Source organism: Balaenoptera physalus (assembly GCF_965194825.1).
Source record: "Balaenoptera physalus genome assembly, chromosome: 17".
Taxonomy (NCBI): Eukaryota; Metazoa; Chordata; class Mammalia; order Artiodactyla; family Balaenopteridae; genus Balaenoptera; species Balaenoptera physalus.
The window spans coordinates 71,484,867-71,505,184 of record NC_138895.1 but is presented as its reverse complement, the minus strand read 5'-3'; the positions used below and the strand labels follow the sequence as shown (position 1 = coordinate 71,505,184).

The window sequence follows — 20,318 nt, the reverse complement described above, 5'->3', positions numbered from 1 at the left end:
AAACTATGAAGCTAGTTGGAAACCACAGAGATGTAAAGACAAAAACTGTAACGTGCCATAAGAACATAGGTTGTTAATCATTATTAGACCGGAAGAGTTGAGGCTCCACAATGAGTCATCAATTCCACAATTTACTGAGTGCTTCTGAGTTCCAGGCACCGTCCTGAGGGAGGGGAGGGTATTCAAAATACCCCTTGGCGCTGGACTTAAGGCACTCACTGCCCCACAGGAACACTGTTCTCCTTCCTCTTCTCCCAAGCTGACACAAGGAGGACCAATGGGTATTTGCAAAGACGCCAGCTCCAGCTCCAGCCCAGCAAGTGAGCAGCATCAAAATACCTCTCAGCTCCTCTGACTCTGCCACTTACCTGCTGTCTGTCCTTGAACCAGCTCTTTATCCTGTCTACCATATGAGTACCAGCCCAGATAATGGATTTTAAAATGATATCTAAACAGTAAAGTGCCAGGCCAAAATTTGGCAAAGACCAATCATATTCCTCAATATCATTTTCCCCTTCTTCCCTAGCTGGAAACATGACTGTTCAGCATAAAATTACATCCCCCAGATGTCCTTGCAGTTAAGTGTGGTCATGTGACTAAGTTCTTGCCAATGGGATGTCAACAAAATGTCATGTGGTAGCTTCTGGCAGATCCTGGGACTTTTTTATAGGTAGTTGGTCCACCCCCTCTGCCTCTTCTTCCCACCTTCCTCCATGCTGTGTTTGGAATGTGGGTGTGACTACTGAAACTCCAAATTGGGCCATGAGGACAGTGGTTAAACCCTAGGGAGAGTGGATGGAAGGTAAGAATAGCTGTGTTCCCAAGGACTTTGTGGAGACAGCCGTCATGGCTGTCCTGGACTGGATCGCCTACTGATGTTCACATGAGAGAGAAATCAATACCTATTCAAGCCACTCTCGTTTTGAGTTTTCTATAATTTTCAGCTGAACCTCATTCTAACTAATATAGTTTTCTATCATGACTTGACATGCCACATTGACCTTTCTAACAAGGGCTTTGTACAATAGAATGGGATGCACAAATGAGAAAGTCAACTCCCACAACAAACAATACTGAAAGAAATACTGTACAAACTTCTGTTAAGGTTATTAGAGAACAGAATCTTCCATCAGCTGGATTCCAAGAACCAGCAACCCAGTGGGTGTGAGACCCATGTGCGTAGTAGGAGTCATGACAAAAACCAACCATATTGTGAAAAATTCATGTAAAATATATTCCCAAAACCCCTACCATGCCAGGCCAGATGCTCGGGCTACAAGGGAGCTAAGATATGGTCCCTGCCCACAAGTGGCTCACAGTCTGGTGGGAGACAAACGATGGCCACACTGTGGGGTCTGTACTATAACAGAGTGGTTTAAGGTGCCACAGGAATATGCGAGGGCAGAGACATGGGCATCCTGGTAAGAAGGCAGAGGGACAAGTAGGAAGAGTTTCTTTTTTTTTTCTTCAAATTGTTGTTTATTTATTTTATTTATGGAAGAATTGATTTAAAATATTGTGTTAATTTCGGGTGTACAGTAATATGCTTCAGTTGTATATATTCTTTTTCAGATTCTTTTCCACTATAGGTTATTACAAGATATTGAATACAGAACCCTGTGCTATACAGTAGGACTTTGTTGTTTAGTTTATACACAGTAGTTTGTATCTACTAATCCCAAACTTCTAATTTATCACTCCCCCCTCCTTCCCCCTTTGGTAACCATAAGTTCGTTTTCTTTGTCTGTGAGTCTCAGCCATAAAAAAGAAGGAAATAATGCCATTTTCAGCAACATGGATGGACTTAGAGATTATCATACTAAGTGAAGAAAGCCAGACAGAGGAAGACAAGTATCATATGCTGTCATTTATATGTGGAATCTAAAAAATAATACAAATGAACTTAGCTACGAAACAGAAACAGACTCCCAGACATGGGGAAGTTTTCTGAAAGGAGGTATTGGAGCTCGGTCTTAATGGATACATGGAAGTTATCCAGAAAGAGAAGAGTGGAGAAATCATCCCAGGCAGAGCACAAAGTGCACCAGCAAGAAGGTGTCAGTGGAAACCCAGAGCAGCATCGAGCGGGGCCCCCCTGTCACAGGCCACAGAGGGACACCCGGAGAGAGCAGCTGCTACCCCAGGTGAACCCGGCCAGCCCTTGGAACACAGCTGCACCCCCAGGTTTCACTTTCCAGGGTGACTCAGAGGATGACGCGGAGCGGCTTTGGGCGCCCTGGTGGTTTTTCGCAGCGACAGCTTCTGCTTGTGGGGTCATCACTGGTGAGTAACGAGACAGACAGCCTTTATAGATGGAAAGTGAGAAAATATCAAAGTGCTCAAAGCAGGAAGCGAGAGGAGCGGGTAGAGCAAAAGAGAAGCGAGCATTATTGATTCCCTTTTTGGAGCCAGTCCGGCTGCCTTCTTGCCTGCCCCCCTCAGCAAAAGGAGAATCTCAATCCCACAGCTACATCCACCGCGGAGGTCAAGTGGAATGTTCTTACAGGCTCCCCAGAACTTCTTGCCCTTTCTCCTACGCCAGAGCTGAAGCAGCCCCTTCCACAGTGTATTGGCACACAGCTTTGCAGTCTCTGAGAGCCCTGCCCTGCCCTGCCCTGCCCTGCTGCCCCAAGATCTGCCTTCCAGATATCCAGGACACAGCTCACATCCTCTCAAACCTGCTCACACACTCAGCCCCTGGCCTGGTTGCAACTCCACTGAGCCCCCAGGTAAAAATGGTCTAGGTAAAGAGAAGGATAATGCTTGGAAAATTAAAACACCCCTGCCTCACGTATACGCTTACGTGAGGATTCTCCCAGCAACCCTCGTGGAAGGCGTGCTGATCCACGCTGCTCAGACAAGAAACTGAGGTCTGCACTCATGTGCCAAGGCTCATGCCAGGCACTGTACCACTGCAACTCTGAGGAGGAGATGGCGGTGTCTGACCCAGAAAGTCCCATTTTAGCGTGGCGTGTGTGACTAGCTGACACCCCCCTGTGCTAGGGACCATGGGAGACCCAAAGAAAGAGGAGGCATTGCCCTTACCCTCGATGGCGAGGCCACCTAAAGGCATGCCCGCTGTGTGCCAGGCACTGCGCCGGTCACCTAACATGAACCATCTTAAACAGATGATCCCTTCCAACAACTACTTTGAGGTCGGGATTATCACACCTGTTCTACAGACAAGGAAACAGAGCCTCAGGGAAGCTGAACGTGATGCATCAAAGAAAGACCCAAGAACAGGTAAATGGAAGATTCGGTCCCCAAAGCTATGCCCTTTCGACTCCAGGAGAGATCACCACCGGGAACGATGCAGACTCCGGGGCCCCACCCCAGCTTGGCTGAATCAGCATCTCTGAGGGTGGGACCCCGGGGCTGTGCTTTTAAAACCATTTCTCTTCATGATTTTCTGATTGGCCAAGTGCGAGAACACTGACCTCCATCAGGGGTCCTGAGCTGGGCACTCACGGCCTTTATGCCTCAAAGGTCCAGTAATACGAGACAGTGAGCCAGGATTGTCACCAGGAGGCTGCGACATGGACGGCTGACGGCACAGCGGTTAGAGCATAGTCTCTGGAGCCAGGTCGCTTGAGCTTGAATCCCGGCTCTGCTGAATGCTAGCTGTGTCACCCTGGGCAAGCCACAGTCTTCCTTGTGCCTCAGTTTCCTCATCTGAAAAATTGCAGTCAGGATAGGACACATCTAGAAGGTTGTTTGGGGGACTGAATGAGTTAAATGTGTAGAAAGTTTAAAACAGTGCCTGCCACAGAGTAACCATCCAAAATGCTGTTGTCATTGTTCCATGATCAATTGCCCCAAATGACACAAGAAAGAAGAGGATATTTGACACTGTGGTTCTTGAAAGAGCAGGTCAAAGGGCGGAGTTCCAAAGGATTTGGATGGATAGCGAGAGAAGAGATTAAATAGCAGTTCTTTTCTTTAGTTCCTGGTCTGGTCTCGTGTCACTGTTTGTTATTCCTCGGGAAATGTCACCAAGAGCAAGTCACTGCAGTGGAGACGGGTCATGAGTCAGCCTGCAGGGCTGAATCACAGCCAAAGCACAACTTCTCCAGAGTCTTCAGGCAAAGGAGACGACCGTTAGTTCTCTTTTAAGCTGTGGAAGACTTTCCCCAAGAAGTGAGCTGTGTATGCTTTTGATGGCCACCAGGGGGAGAAAAAGGGGACTTAATTGACTACGAAATGTGAAAGGTATCCTTAAATTCCCTGAAGATTTGGGCTATTTCCCACTGATTTGTTTTCACTCGTGCTATTTCCCCTACTTAGAATGCGTCCCTCTTTAACCCTCCAACCTGTTGTCAACCTCCCAGCCAACTTCTTCATATGCAACTTTGGGCCAACCACTGTGCTAGGGGCCAAGGGAGGTACAAAACAATATAAGGCATTGTCCTTACCCTTGAGGGTAAGGGCATTTAAGGAATGTTTGCTGTGTACCAGGCACTCAGCTGGAATCCCTACAACTACAATGAGGTAGGTTTTATATATTCATTTTCAAGACTCAGTTCAACAGGAATAAGATTCAGGGCACTAAGTGCTAAGCACTTTCTGTGAATTAGCTGATTTAATTCCCAGAACTACCCAATAAGTAAGTACTACCATTATACCCATTTTATAGCAGAATAGACTGAAGCTTGAAGAAATTCAACAACATCCTTGACCAGGAACACAGAGCTAACAAGGGGGATGGAATTCAGATATGAGCCCATGGAGTCTGATTATAGAACCAAAGCCGCATCGTGGCCACCTCTCTGGTCCTTCCACAAACCCTTGACTCATGCCTGCACTGTGCTCTCTCTTCTCTGAATTCTGATCTTATTTACCAGCAATCCAAAAAAGGGATTTGTACTTAGGTAAATTCCACTCTCCTATCCCCACCCCACCCCTGCCAGGTAAAAAGTAAGTTTCTTGACGCCAATGACCCTAACTCAACCTTCCTTCTATGAAGCTGCCAATTTTTGAGCACCTCTGTGTCTGGCATTATCAAGGGCACATTATTCTTTAGATTTGTTGATTATTAGTCTTCACAGTAACCCTGGGAAGTCAGTAGCATTATCCACATTTTATAGATGGAAGATTAAGTCTCGGAAATTACATGACTCTAGACCACTGTCACCTAGATAACAAGAAGAATATGCAGGACCCCGAAGCCTGTGATCTCACCATGACCCTAAGCTACTGCCTCCCCCTCTGCCTTGCAAAGAGTAGCACCCAGGGTGAAGGAAAGCCTCAGAACATGAACTTGAAGACTTCAGTGCAAGTCCCTGGTCAATGATTGACTAATTGTACAGGTCACTTCACCTCCCTGGGATGCAGGTCAAAAGCATCATCTGTTAATTCCTATCCTGGTACAGTTCCCAGACACAGGCGCTCTCCTGGTCTCAGTGCTGCTCCTTCTTCTGGGGGATTCCATGTTTGGATCCCAAACATTAGTCTAAGAACCATGTCATATTCACCATCAGGTCCCTGGAGCCCAGCACAGAGCCTCACACACAGAGTGAACTCAGTATATACTCAGTGAATAAATGGACAAATAAACAAAACCACAAATTAATACATCTGGTCCCTTGGGCACTCTGTACCCAGATCCTCTCTGTGAACTGGCTTGACTACGTCCTGCCAATCTCCTGCCCTCAATTCCATCATGCAATTTGGACAACAAAGAAGCACTTTGTGGACTTTAGCAGGCTATGGAATACAGTAGATCCCTCTCTCTCACTCTCTTACTCTCTTTATTTCCCCAAAATCAATCCTGTCTTTTGAAGAGAATTCCGCAGTCTTAGGTCATCCCACAGTCACTCCCACTTTGGAAGCTTAGAGAGAGCGAGATAATACCTGATCTATCCCTTGCATCTAGGATGCTGGTAAGGACCTAAGAAAGAGTCTGTCTGAAACTCTGATCTTAGATCAAGGATGCTGGAAGGATGTAGACATTTTTCAAGGTAGTGGTGATGTCAAGAATCCAGCCATAGCGTGGAGTTCACAGGGGTTGTCACTGTGCTGGTGGCAATGTTATAGCCATAGTGCCCAGGGCTGACCTTGGCTGCGGTTGCTGCAGCCCAGCCTCCCCTGGTTCCCAGCCTGGTTCTCCAGCCCTCTCCCATCCATTCTGTGAACTACTCAATATACTCCAGTGAATTCTAAACTGAGGCAGAGTCCACTTCTGTAGCTTGAAAATCATGGCAGAAGCTGGCCAGATGATCACCAATGCCACTTCCTCTTTTCCTAAGCACACAAGGCCATTTCTCTCAGCCTCCCTTGCAGTTAGGTTAGTGGGGTTCCGGCCGATGGGGCGGTCATCGAACCCTTTGAGCGATCACCATATTCTCTCTTTCCCTTCCACGGGGACTTCAGAAGCTACGTGGCTAAGAAGAGAGCATCACAGGATGGAAGGAGATATACCCCCAAATCATCGTGTGGAGAACAGACACCCCAGACAGCATCAAACCATGAAATAAATCTTTCACTGTTCCACCACCAAAGTCCGAGGGTGGTTTAGGACGGGACATAGAGTTTATCACTCTAACTAATACCATCAATAACCCAGACTAGTTCCATCCATATTATCATTAAGGTTGCAATTATTAACATGGCTTTTCTTAATACAGTGTATATTCGATAGGTACTTAATTGCTAGGAAACTGTGCCATTTTTAGGCACAATTTTAGGCAACCAATAACTTGTTCTTGGTTTTCAATGATGTGCCTCAACTTATACTAGGTATGGGGATGCTCGGTGACTAAGATGTGACAACTCAAAAGGGAATATGGGTGTGATTTGTCTAATAGCCAGCACATAGTATGTGCTAAATAAAGAGTAATATTCTCAGGAGGCAGGAGAATGTGGTGGTGAAGAGGAAGATCCCTAGAGTGAGACACACCTGGGTTCAAATCCCGGCTCCTCCACCCAACTGTGGGAACCAAGACGAGCCACTCGGCTTCCCTGAGCTGCCTTTTCCTCCTCTGTTAAGTGGAGAAATTCAATATTTCTTCACTAAATACTCAACATTTTACTAAAAACTATTATCTTTGGGGATTAAGAGAGACAAAATATGTACATCCTAGATACAGCTCCCAGCACAGAGTAATTATTAGAAAATAAAATGTTCAATATTATAAGGTATCCTAATACTAAAATGTTACTCAGAAGCAAAAGTCTAAAGGAGATTTACTTCCCCAGACATTTTTATTTCTTACACAGATACCACAGCTACTTAAGTGCTAGTGAAGTGTTAACAGTGTAGCATTTCTGGCTTGTTTACTTGCTTCACCGAGGTTTGCTATCTTTATTAGGTGCCCCGTGCATCAGCGTGGGTGTGGGCAAGTCCAGCAGGTGCCCCTGTGTTTTCTCTTTAACACCCACAATCAGCAGTTGGGAGGGCAATTTTACCTCCCAAAATAAGGAAAATATGAACAATCCCAACAAGCAAACATTACTCTGAGAAAAAACCATGTCTCCGCCAGGTGAAGACATCCTATTGATTTGTAGATTCTGGGGGTCTTCAGCCAGGTGACAAGTCTTTATGGAACCAGCAGCACATTTCATCTCTGTGAAACACCAGCAACTATTTATTGAGTATTGGGCACTCAGCACGCACCATCCCATTTAATGCCAAAAATAACCATCAGAGATTGAATCCATTATGATCCCCGTGGGACAGATGAGGACGATGAGGTTTAGAGATTTAAAGTAACTCGTTCAAAATCAGCATCTAATGAGTGGCAGTGACTCCCCTCCATCCTGCATCATTAGCATCTCACCCAACACTGGGTACGCTTAGGAGCAGACACATCTCTTTGACTTGAATGCTCCTTCTTTTTACCTTAAATTTTAACGCTAAGTGCTGTATACACCTGTCAGTGCAGTTATCCAAATGCAAGCTCACTTCCCTGACTTGAGCATCTTCCAGCTGGTCTGTGGGATGCACTGTCCCTGAAGGTCTGGCCTTGATGGGCTGGTGCAGTGGACGGGGTAGAGTTTAAAAACCTCACGTGCCCAGGTCTCACTCTTGACCCCACCACTTATTAAGTCACATCACCTCTGCAGCTTCAGTTTCCTCATCTATAAAATGGGTATATTCCTACCTCACAGTAAGCTCTGAGGATTAGGTGCAAGCCCAACACAGGTCTAAACATAACACATGCTCCCTAAACAATGGCTCTGTGTGCCTTCATTTTTGTCTTTGCCAAACTTTAGGCCAAAAGATTCGCAGCCCAGTGGAGCTCCCAGCCAATCAACAATTGTTGTTGTTGTTGTTGTTTTCTAGACCTGGGTAGGGATTGGGGTGTGGGCAAGGGGTGTGTCATGGCCTTAGGACACATAGAAACTCCCTGAGGAATCTGTCATAAATAAAGAATCTTGGACTCCACCCTAGAGATTCTGATTCAATAAACCTGGATTTTTCACCAGTTTGTAGGGCGTGCTGACACAGGTAGTCGCCAGACCACCCTCTGAGGAACTCCGCCCTTCAGTCATTCGGTTCCAACATCACAACACCCACCTTATCCTCAAACCGTCTCAATATCTTTAACTTATTTATTTATTTATTTATAAATTTATTTATTTTTTATTTTTTTATTTTTGGCTGCATTGGGTCTTTGTTGCTGCATGCAGGGTTTTTCTAGTTGCGGTGAGCGGGGGCTACTCTTTGTTGCGGTGTGTGGGCTTCTCATTGCGGTGGCTTTTCTTTTGCGGAGCACGGGCTCTAGGCATGCAGGCTTCAGTAGTTGTGGCTCGTGGGATCTAGAGCGCAGGCTCAGTAGTTGTGACGCACAGGCTTAGTTGCTCTGCGGCATGTGGGATCTTCCCGGACCAGGGATCGAACCCATGTCCCCTGCATTGGCAGGCGGATTCTTAACCACTGCGCCACCAGAGAAGTCCCCTTTAACTTACTTTTTTATTCATCATGTTTATTCCCATCAACATGCCTTTGTGACTTTCAATAAATCTATTGTTTAAACATATTTTGTATCAGTCCCTGAAACACAAATATATTGCAAGGAAAGACAGCAGGCTGTTACCAGGGGCCCCAAAGCCCAAACTGCCTGATTGAAATCCCATGTCTGCTGCTCACCAGCCGTGTCAGTTTGGACAGGCTACCTAAGGGCTCTGCCTCAGTATGCCACGTGTCCAAAGGGGTAATAAGAGTAGATACATTGCAAGGCTTTAGTGATGATTAAATATTTTACTGTAAAGCACTGACAACCATGCCCAGCACATGGTAAGCACTCACAAAATGTAGTTATTCTTATGATAAGAAATGAAAAAAGAAATATCGCTTGCTACAAATAGAAAATAGCCACCAAAAATATATGCATAACCGTGAAATGTCATTAAAAGCTCATCTGTAAACCATCTAACGTCATCTGTGTATCAGCCGTGGTATACATTCCGGGTTTAGACAAGCATTGCTCCAGAAAGTGTCAAATAGCATGTCAGGGAGGCCATCACGGCACAGACCGACTTGGGGGTTATTTTGGTTCTGTTTCAGACCTAATTTTGCATTTCCAGTTTACCTGAGAGCTGCATATGTCTACTAAAACTTCCCTTGGCCTCCGCTGTTTTGGTTCATCCGGAAGCAGCGGGAAGACACTGTCTCCCAGGGATTAGGAGCTGATGTCTATTCAGTGGGAAACAAAGCCGCCTCTCAGAGCAGGTTGCCCCACACCAGGCTCGTGAGGACGCTGTGCTTCGTGAGGCTCATTTATCTACAGATCTCGACGCACCTCAAAAGGCTCAGCGCTCACACCACGACCCTTTTGTCCCAGAAGCGTGGTCCCCATTCTGCAGATGGGAAAATGGATAGAAAGGGCTATTAAGTGACGACACTCGTAAGTAACTGAGAGATTAGGTGGCTGTCGAGCAAACATGGAGATGTGACAAGAGGGGAAGTGGTGACTCTTAAAGATCCAGGCCTGCTGGGCCTCCCCACAAATCGGGGACGGAAACACACGCTCAGCAGAAAGCTACACGGTTCCTTCTGTGGTTGCCATGACGGGGCGGGGGCGAGCGGTTGCCGGGGGAACGGGACAGGATCTCTGGAGAGCATTGCAAGAGTCGGCCATGCAGTGGGCATTTCACAAGGTTTTATTGGATTAAAGGGTAGAGGGGATGCTCCAAAAGGAGCCCAATGTCTTCTTCTCATCCAATTCCCCATCAGAAGAGTGATGATAAACACAGCAGGCCGCAGAGGGTAGGGCGGATTGGGCTGAGAGATTTAGGACCCAGAACGAAGAGGTGTGTAGACAGTAACCAGAAAGGAGGCCAAGGGCATGGCCGGCATCAGATCCAGGGAGCAAGATGAAGGCTGGGATACAGGAGCTACAGATGAGGTTCAAAATTTACTCTGGGAAGTTGTATATATCAAGAATCATCAAGGGCTTCCCTGGTGGCGCAGTGGTTAAGGATCCGCCTACCAATGCAGGGGACACGGGTTCGAGCCCTGGTCCGGGAAGATCCCACAAGCCGCGGAGCAACTAAGCCCATGCACCACAACTACTGAGCGTGCGCTCTAGAGCCCACAAGCCACAACTACTGAAGCCCGCGTGCCTAGAACCTGTGCTCTGCAACAAGAGAAGCCACCACGATGAGAAGCCCGCGCACCGCAACGAAGAGTTGCCCCCGCTCGCCGCAACTAGAGAAACCCCGCGCCCAGCAAAGAAGACCCAACGCAGCCAAAAATAAAATAAATAAATTTTTTTTAAATGGGTTGTTTTTTAAAAAAAAATCTTCAAAATGCTCATTTCAGGAATTTGTCCAAAGCAAGTAATAGGACAAGTATTTAAAGATTTCTAGGGGACTTCCCTGGTGGTCCAGTGGTTAAAATTCCGCCTTCCAATGCAGGGGACGTGGGTTTGAGCCCTGGTCGGGGAACTAAGATCCCACATGCTGCGGAGCAACTAAGCCTGCGCGCACTAGAGCCCACACGCCACAAATAGAGAGAAGACCATGTGCTGCGATGAAGAGCTGATGCACCACAGTGAAAGATCCCACATGCCACAACTAAAGACCCCATGCAGCCAAATAAATAAATAAATAAAATATTTTTTTTAAAAAAGAGTTCTATAAAATTATATAAAGATCTCTAAGGGACATTGTTTGCAATAGTGTCATTTATATTAACAGAAATTTTAACTAATCTAAATATTCAAAATTGGGAATCACCTTAAAGAGGTTCTGGTACACCCAGCCTATGCAACCATTAAAAAATATATTTAAGGATGTTTAATTATATAAAGAAAAGATTGTAAACAAGTGAAATGTCAGGAAACAAAATAAAACTATTCATAAAGATGTCAAAGGAAACAGAATTCTATGCTTCAGAAAAAATTAGAAGGAAATACTGCAAAAGTATGTGAATAATCTGGGTGGTGGAGTTAAATGTGATTTGAATTTTGTATACGCACTTTTGTATTTACTGAAATTCCAGCAATAAGTATGTGTCACTGTTATTTTTAAGATGTTAATTTTTTTTAGACTTTTACTGTGAATGTCATTGGGGCTTTAGTCTGGGACTTGCTCCCCTGGGAGATAGTTATGTGGTTCTAAAACAGATCCACAGACTTTAAAAACTACTTGTTGGCTGGATACTTCAAGGGATCCAAGTGGCCAAGCTGCTCCCAGACCTCTGAATTTATGAAAGGCATCACAGGGCATGAGAATAAGCCCTGGATTAGGAGTCAAGAAATCCTGCTCCAGGTGAACTGCTAACCACTCCATGATCTTGAGCAAAGCACTTCCCCTCCAATTCCTCATCTAAAATGGGAATAACAGTGCATGCGCTGACAACCTCAGAGTGCCATAATTTGTAAAAGGCATGCTCACCTGGGTGTTGTCATCCCAATGAAGATAAATAACATCCTAGACCTTGACCCAAAGAATGACCTCAGGGCCCACCCTTGGTAAGGTCTGCCCATCTGTGTTCACCCTCTCCATCAGCCACCTACTGAGAACTAGTGTTCACAGTTGTGACCCTGGAGTCACATTCAGCTCCTGGAGGACCTTCTGAATCATCCCAGAATGACTAAATCAGGAGTGGAATCCTTGGAAATTTATAAGCACCCATGTTCACCATGGTGACTCTCAGTGAGTCAGGATGTCTTAATTTAGCTGAAACATCCCATCCCAGATCCAAGTAGATTAATATGAGAGAGCCATTGCTGGCAGGTAGTGGAGTCTACTGGTTGCTTTGAAGAAGAGTACCCACATTCAACTGTTGACACACATTTGTGCGGAACCAGGGGCTTTATCTTCCTGTGGAGCCCTTCCTCTGAGGAGTTCCTCTTGCTTTAGTCTTTCATACGGCATGGCTTCTTCTCATAAAGTGGCCAGTGCATTTCTAACTTCATAGAATACTCACTCATGTGTCAGCGTTGCCTGATAGCCTACACATCTCAATGTCTCCAGGCTAACAGTTCCTAAAAAATAACAGTGGAACACTAGTTGCAAGGAATGATAATTACAAAAAGATTGTTCTCAAGTCACTTTGGGAAATATACTTTAACAGCAATGTACAATTATAGAGGTCACTGTGATGACCATGGATCCTTTTTTCATGGCCAATCATGTGGGACTATTGGTCCAGGGCACACTTTTTGGTCAACACTGCTTTGAATCCCTGGGATGTCTAACGGTACCCAAGCTAGGTTTGTCTTTGGAAAGCTCCTGTGTGACTCTTACTGCCTGGTAAATATTCTTCAAGGAGATGTCTTTACAATTACTCTGCACTCAGACCTGGAGAATACCCAGGGGGTTCCCTGTCCACCTTTGTCCCCAGGGAGCCATGCTTCTGAAGCATCTTCAGTAATTAATTCACAGACGAGCCACCATTACTGCCCCACCACACATGTACACTGCTGTTCTTGTTCATGGACTAGTGCTTTTGTTTTTTTTCAGCCACGCGCTATGACTTGTGGGACCTTAGCTCCCAGACCAGGGATGGAACCCATGCCCCTTGCAGTAGAAGTGCAGAGTCCTAACCACTGGACCACCAGGGAATTCCCTGGGCTAGTGCTTTTGATTGGTCTTTTCTACTTTGTACAGTTGTCTTGCCCACAAATGCCTATGCATAAGCGGCTTGTATAACCTCAGTCGAAGCAACAAACCTTGAAACAATCGCTGGATAAACTCAAGGCCTCAGTGCCACGACATTGGGAAATGGCTTACCTTCTCTGGCCTCATTTTCCTCATTTATAAAAGAAGAAGGTTGAACTTCTTTACTTTCCTTAACTCTCTTCAAACTGAAACTCTATTCATTTTCACTTAGCCGGATTAAACAAATCCTCAGAGCTGGGAGGAAAGGAAAGGGGGTGTCTGCCGATACCTAATACCATAGTATACAGAAGAGAGGGCTTGAATGTCTTTGGACAAATTTGATAACTTCTCTGGGTCCCCATTTATTAATATGTAAAATGGGTATAGTTATACCTACCTCACATAATCGTTGTGAGGACTCAGTGAGTCAATGCATGTGTTAATGCCTGAAATTTAACAATTGACCAAGCCCCTCACAAGTATCCTCCAACCTGCTAGAAAGAAAGGAGAGACTGGACATTGGCAATGGAAAGAAGGGTAAAACATCACTGGATCAAATCACATCACTCCCTCTCTCAAATATTGGCCTTGGCTTCCCATTGCCTGAAATTCACACTCTCAGGCATGGCATTCAGAGCTCTTCACCCTTTAATCCCAAACCACCTTCCAGCCTTATTTTCCACAACAGTATATTTTTCCTTTACTCTATTTAGAGTAATGTAGAATTCAATTTCTAGCTGTTCTTACAACGAGCACCTCTGTCTTCATGAAGATTTTCCTTTCATTGCCAACTTTGAAGGATCTGGGTTCAACTCTATTAAAGGAACTGGAAATTCTTCAACTGAATCCCAGACCGCCTATACTTTCCCTTTTTTCTCCCCATCCCATCTCCTCCCAGCCTCCTAAATAGGTCTTTAGGTACAGGGATTATTGAGGAATGAGATTGTTAGAGCTCTAGAGGACACTTGGTCTCTGGCTCTGGGTACTGGCCTACTTCCAGCTATTTAAATCATCATCATCATCGTCATAATCATCATCCTCTACTTACAGCTATTTTCAAAATGCCCTTGAACCTCATTTCTCCTCTCCTATGATTCTGGAGTACAAATCTGCATGTCACACATTCACATGTGTTGCTTTCCTCCTATATTGTCATAGTGAGCCCATTGTTCTGAGCTGCCAGAGTTGTGTTCTGATTCTCTCCATCAAGACGCTCTCTGTGTCTCCCTTCTCTATGGCAAACACACAAATTAAAAAGCAGAGGGTCTCTGTCTTCACCCAGGCCATTGATTAAACTCTTGAAGGATGCATAGCAGGGAGTATGGTCTTAATATCCTCTCCTAAGGCTTGTGTTGATTTGCTAATGAGCACATTTAGTGTAAATGGTTATTCAAGTAACTTAGAATCCATGTAACTGTTTTATCATTCACCACTCATGACCCCAACTTGTCTAAAAAAGACCCCAACTTACCCCTAAAAGAGCCCACTGAAGGCCCTGCTGAAATCCAGACACTCCTCATGAAGATATCATGAGACAGCTAGTCTAATCACCATATTCCAAAAAAAGCCTTGGACCTTAAGTGGTTGGCATATCGGTTGGCATATTGGGCAGGATGGAGCAGACTCTTCTGCAGTAACAGACAAGTTGGGAAATCTCCGTGGATTATCATAACACTTTATTCTTCAGGCATAAGAATTCGAGGATGGGTCAAAGAGTTCTCCATCTTGTTACGCTGCGTCTGGAGCAGTGGCCTCTGAGGCTGCCACGGCAGAAAACGAGGCCATGCCAGCTCCTCCCCCGCTCACCATCCACTAGCAGGAAATAGTCATGTGGCTCCAACCCAAGCCGAGGGGACCTGTGAAATGTCGGGGAGAAAATGACTGGTGGCACAAACCAGCTCTGCCACAGCTGGGTATGTTTCTGTGTGTGATCCCATGATCGTGTTTTCCCTCTTCTGTGCCGGGAAAACTTGGTCATCCACTTTAGCATATTTAACAGTTCTAGAATCCTCCACACTGAAGTCTTTGGACAGATTCCATTAGCGCCAACTGCAAGAGTCATAAATGCCAGCACAATAACCTGGATGTTCCAAAATATGGCTTAAGAAGTCCCTTTCATGTCATTGAAACACACACACGCACACACACACACGCACGCACACACACACGCACACACAACCATCTAATCATTTGGCCCCTGGGGGATAAGTACTCTCAGTTCCCAAACAGCAAGCTTGACCAAGTCTGATTAATGAATTTCTGAAGTTATTTTTGTTTATCCTCCTACCCTTGATGCTATGATTTGCCTGTGGCAACGTGGGTGTAGATTAATGAGGCTTTCAGCAGCTAGTGAAAAAGTGTTCATTAGCTTAATTATCCACACCTTCAGAGGGAGGGCAACTCAGGGCTGTCAGGACACAGCAGAGTGTCTGTGCCAGAGAAGAACACCAGCTCCATGCTGCTCAACGAGAACGGTCTTCCCTGGAGAGCAAGATGAGGAATGGGGGAAACAAGTACGTAGAGGCACAGAAGACAAACATGACAGGACTTAGTGTGATTAAATTAAATTAAATTAAATTCGCATTAAATTTCGCGTATAGTACTAGCTGGTGAAATTTACCTTTTTTTTTTTCCTTTTCATTCCAGTCAACATAAATAACAAAAACATTGCTTAAGAAATGTTTGAAATTGGTTAAGAAATTCATTTACTATTGAAAATGTATTTTTTCTGGAATATCTTTCCTTTAAGAGCTGACAAGAAAGGGTGCTCTAATGTATTTCATTACTGAAATGAAGAATCTAGAAAAAACGTAAGCTAAAATATGCTGGAAACATTTGTACTTTCCAAATTGTAATTTGGAAAGTAATTGTATTGCAAACCTCTCACACTGAATTATTTAAGTTTTCTTCAACTCTTCAGCAAAAGTTCTATGCATCTTCCAACAATATTTAATGACCAAGGAGTCCATTATAATGTGTCATTATGTAGTTTTTAGATATTTCTTCAGCCATTTCACCATAGCAAGAGTAGCAAGGGTTTGACCGATGGATTATGGCATTAAGTAATAAGTTTAAAATTATCACATTTAATCCAATTTTATAAAGGACTGGGTTGAGTATATTATGGCTTTAACCAGTTGAAAAATTTTCTAAATGTCTTGGCGATTGCAATGGCTTCACCCTTTCAACTAGCTATGTCAACACACAATATTCACTCAAGGACACAGTCATCATTAATGATAGTGGACCACAGACCCTATTTCAAATATCAGTCAATAATTTTTTTGAGTCTTTTGACCAACTTTGTGATTGATATACGACAGCCATTATTTTTCTCTTGCAATTAGCTGAAAAGCAGCAAACGCTAGGGGTTGCAGATGGATAGAGTCAGCCATTCTCCTACTGTTCCCTGGGCTGGCATCATCAACGTGGTCCTCAGCTTGCAGTTTCTTCACAGGAATCATTTCAGTCGCTTGTCCGTTTTGTGAGGATTAGTTAAATTGAAATGAGATCTCCGAAGCTGTAAATCCACTTAACAGGACACAAGACACAAATAGGCAAGGCTTATAGGAGGCATACAAATTTCCATTTCAGGAAGTGTCCTCTGAATAAGGAGTGTTCCCTGCACTTCACCATGGGAGTTTCCAAGGTCAGAGCTCTCAGGGTTTCTAGAAAGCATCTTGTCAGCCTCCTCAGGCGATAGATGAGTAGGAGGCATCCAGGGGAAGAGTACAGACGATGGAGACTGAGGCGGGCTCTGGTGGTAGAGAACATAGGTTCAAGCCCCAGTCTCTGCCACCTCCTCTCTGTGTATGCTGGAAGAAATTATGCTGCCTCTCTAAGCCTGTTTCCCCAGCTGTTTACCCACACAGGGCAAACGCTACCATTTGTAAATTATATCTCCATAAACCCATCTTTAAAGGGAAGGAAGGGAGTGGGGAGGGAGGAAAGAAAACATCAATGCTAAAGTCTGAAATTCAGTAGAGATTGTCAAACGAGCCTAGAGGCTCCCAGTGAGTAGCATTTCTGTCTTGATTACCTCTGTATCCTTGGCATGCTTAGCACATAGTAGATGCTTAAAAGTTATTACTGATTGTAGTGGGTTGAATGGTGGCCCCAAAAAGATACGTCTATGTCCAAATTCCTGGAACCTCTGAATATGACCTTATCTGGTTAAAGGGTCTTTGCAGATGTAATTTAAGGATCTTTCTTTCTTTATTTATTTCTTTATTTATTTTTGGCTGTGTTGGGTCTTTGTTGCTGCACGTGGGCTTTCTCTAGTTGCGGTGAGCGGGCTTCTCATTGTGGTGGCTTCTCTTGTAGCGGAGCACGGGCTCTAGGCACGCGGGCTTCAGTAGTTGTGGCACACAGGCTTAGTTGCTCCGCAGCATGTGACATCTTCCTGGGCAAGGGCACGAACCCGCATCTCCTGCATTGGCAAACTGATTCTTAACCACTGCACCACCAAGGAAGTCCCAACTTAAGGATCTTGAGTTGAAAATATCCTGGAATATATCCAGGTGAACTCTAAACCAATGACAAGTGTCCTTGTAAGAGACAGAAGACACAGAACACGGAGGAGGAACTCATGTAAAGATGGAAACAGAGACTGGAGTTATGCAGCCACGGCAAGGATGGTTAGAGCCACAGAAGTTTAGGAAGAGGCAAAGGAAGATTCTTTCCTAGAGCCTGTGGAGTGACTGCAACCCTGCCAGACACTTTGATTTTGAACTTCTGGTCCAGAACCGTAAGAGAATACATTTCTATTGTTTTAAGCCACCAAGCTTGTGGTGATTTGCTACCATAGGCCTAGGAAATGAATACACCAATCCCATTGGCTTCATGTGATCGTGCAAATTTGGTATTACCTCATCCAGTGATTTCCAAACTTAAGTTCTGCAGAGCCCTCTGTGGCCCCCATGATGCAATTTTGTATTTAGAGGTACTTCTAAGATTCCTTGTAATTTAAATATTCTGCAGCTTAAAAAAACTAAATTAGGGAATTCCCTGGCAGTCCAGTGTTTAGGACTCAGCGTTTTTACTGCCATGGGCACGGGTTCAATCCCTAGTCAGGGAACTAAAACCCTGCAAGTCATGCAGCTTGGCAAAAAAAAAAAAAAAAAATTAAAAATCTAATCAACCAACCCCAAATCTTAGCCAACTCTAAATGTTAACACGGAAGATCAGAGGAGTTACGTAACTTGTCCAAGTTCCCCTGCAAACAAGAGGCAGAGCTACGGTCAGCACCACCGCCTTCTTCCACCCTCTGCAAGGCTCTGCCTGTTCCCCAAGGAACCACCAGTACTTCAATGTCCTTGGAAAACAAAGAGGAAAATATCAGCAACACTCCCGTTATAGTGAACGACAAGGCAAAGATGCCCTTGATTATCAGCACCACCATCCAACATTCAACTACAGGTTCCAAACACTGTGAGAAGTGGAGATAAAGAAAGAAAATGGAAAAAGAGAAAGGAGAATTCAAGTAGTGGGAGCTCCTGACTGTCCACAGGAGATGTGAGGAAAGCGCCCATGGTATTGACACCTATGAAGGCAGAATATTCTTCCACCATGGACTGAGCATTCAGCTCAACCTGCTGTCACTTTGGAGTCAGACAAAAGTGACTTCCCACTGCAGCCCTGTCACTTAAGTCTGTGTAACCTTGAGCAAAGTCAACTTCTCAGAGCCTCAGTGTCCTCTGAGAAAATAGCTACATTGCAGGATGGTTACAGAACGAAGGTTGCAAGAATTAAATGACATGACACAGCCTAGGGATCTGACCCAGATTCTGGAGCCAAGCTAGTAGACCCATGCCTCTGTGATACTAGCTGTGGGTCTTGGACAATTACCTCTCTGTGCCTTGGTTTTCTCATCTATAAAATGGGGTATGCTACCTGCCTCCAAGGGTCATTATGAAGGTTAGAATAAGCTAATAGTTATAAAGTACTTAAACAGTGTCTGGCAGAATAGTGCTGTATGAGCATTTGTAAAAACAACATGAAAATGTACCTATGGAAGGGGAGGGTTTTTCTCACCTCCTCACAAGAAGGGACTCCTAAGTGACTTAGAATTTGGTAAAAAAGACAGAATTTTGATTGCATAAAATGCATCAATGTCAGTTTTAGCAAGAGAAAAGTTTTCTTTTCTGACAGATGCTCCACTCTAAGAGTCTGAAAGCTCCCTCTCTGCCTGACTCAGTGTGGACAGAAAGAGAGTTTGATAAAAGTCTGAGGGTTTGGTGATTGGCTGACAGTGAGAATGTTTTCTTTCCGGTGATGAATTGTCATGTGCCAGTCTTTCCAACACCACGGGCGTAAGTGAGGGGCGTGCACATGCACAGCCCCTGGCACAGCACAGGTGGTGAGTAATTCTCTCCCACTGATGCGATTAGGGTTACTCCAGGCCTGGGACCAGGCATTCCTGGACTATGGCTGCAGGTCTTGCTAATTTGAGCCTAATTCCTGTGACACTGGTGTGCAGGCATCTAGCTCATGTCAGCTGATCACTGAGCACTCTCATTCCTCCTGACAAAAATAATAATACTAATAAACACCAAGTATGTATCCAGCCCTCTGCTGCTAGGCTCTGGGAACACAGAGATGAGCTCATGGGAAAACAAGATTAACGAACAGAACATTGCAAGTCCTGTTTGGTGGGATCACAAAAGAGACACTGCAGCTAACCAGGGAGTGAGTGTAGAGCAATTATGGAGCTCTTGCTATGTGCTAAACATGACTCAAAGCGTTTCCCTTTATTAACTCATTCCACCCTTACAGTCACTCAGTGGGGTAGATGGTACGGCCCTAATTTACAGTCAGGGAAAATGAAAAACAGAGAGGTTAAACCACTTGCCTAATGTCACACAGCTAATAAGGGTAGAATCAATGTGCATCCAGATAGCGGGACTCCAGAACCTGTGCTCTCTGCCCCTCAGACTGGGCTGAGGTGTCCCTGGTTGGTGACCCATTGCATTTCACCTTTGGGTTCTCAATTCCCTCAGCATTAGAAAAGAGAGTGGGATCTGCCTAGAATGCCAACGCTGGACTCCTGTCCAGAGAGAGGAACTCATCTTACCCTCGGGGCCCTGCTGCTCAAAGTTATTACTGTGGATGAAAAATGTCGCCTGCCATATAAGTAAACAAAGAATGTTGCAACCATCAAGCCAGCAGCCACTGTAGCTGCCCCCAGCTGTGCACCCTGAGGGGGTTCGGGATGGAGAAATGCAGGATACTGACCCTAGATAGTGAAGGTGCATATCAAAGGAATGATTTCA

The 20,318-nt window shown here is 44.9% G+C and overlaps 1 long non-coding RNA gene across 1 annotated transcript; it reads right to left on the bottom strand.

Annotated features, from left to right (window-relative positions):
* Positions 1–1,762: 1,762 nt before the first annotated feature.
* Positions 1,763–20,055, bottom strand: LOC309647112. Its single transcript, XR_014255814.1, has 2 exons — positions 18,249–20,055; positions 1,763–14,903 (listed from the first exon to the last, which is right to left on the bottom strand). It is a non-coding gene; the product is annotated as an uncharacterized lncRNA (long non-coding RNA).
* Positions 20,056–20,318: the final 263 nt, after the last annotated feature.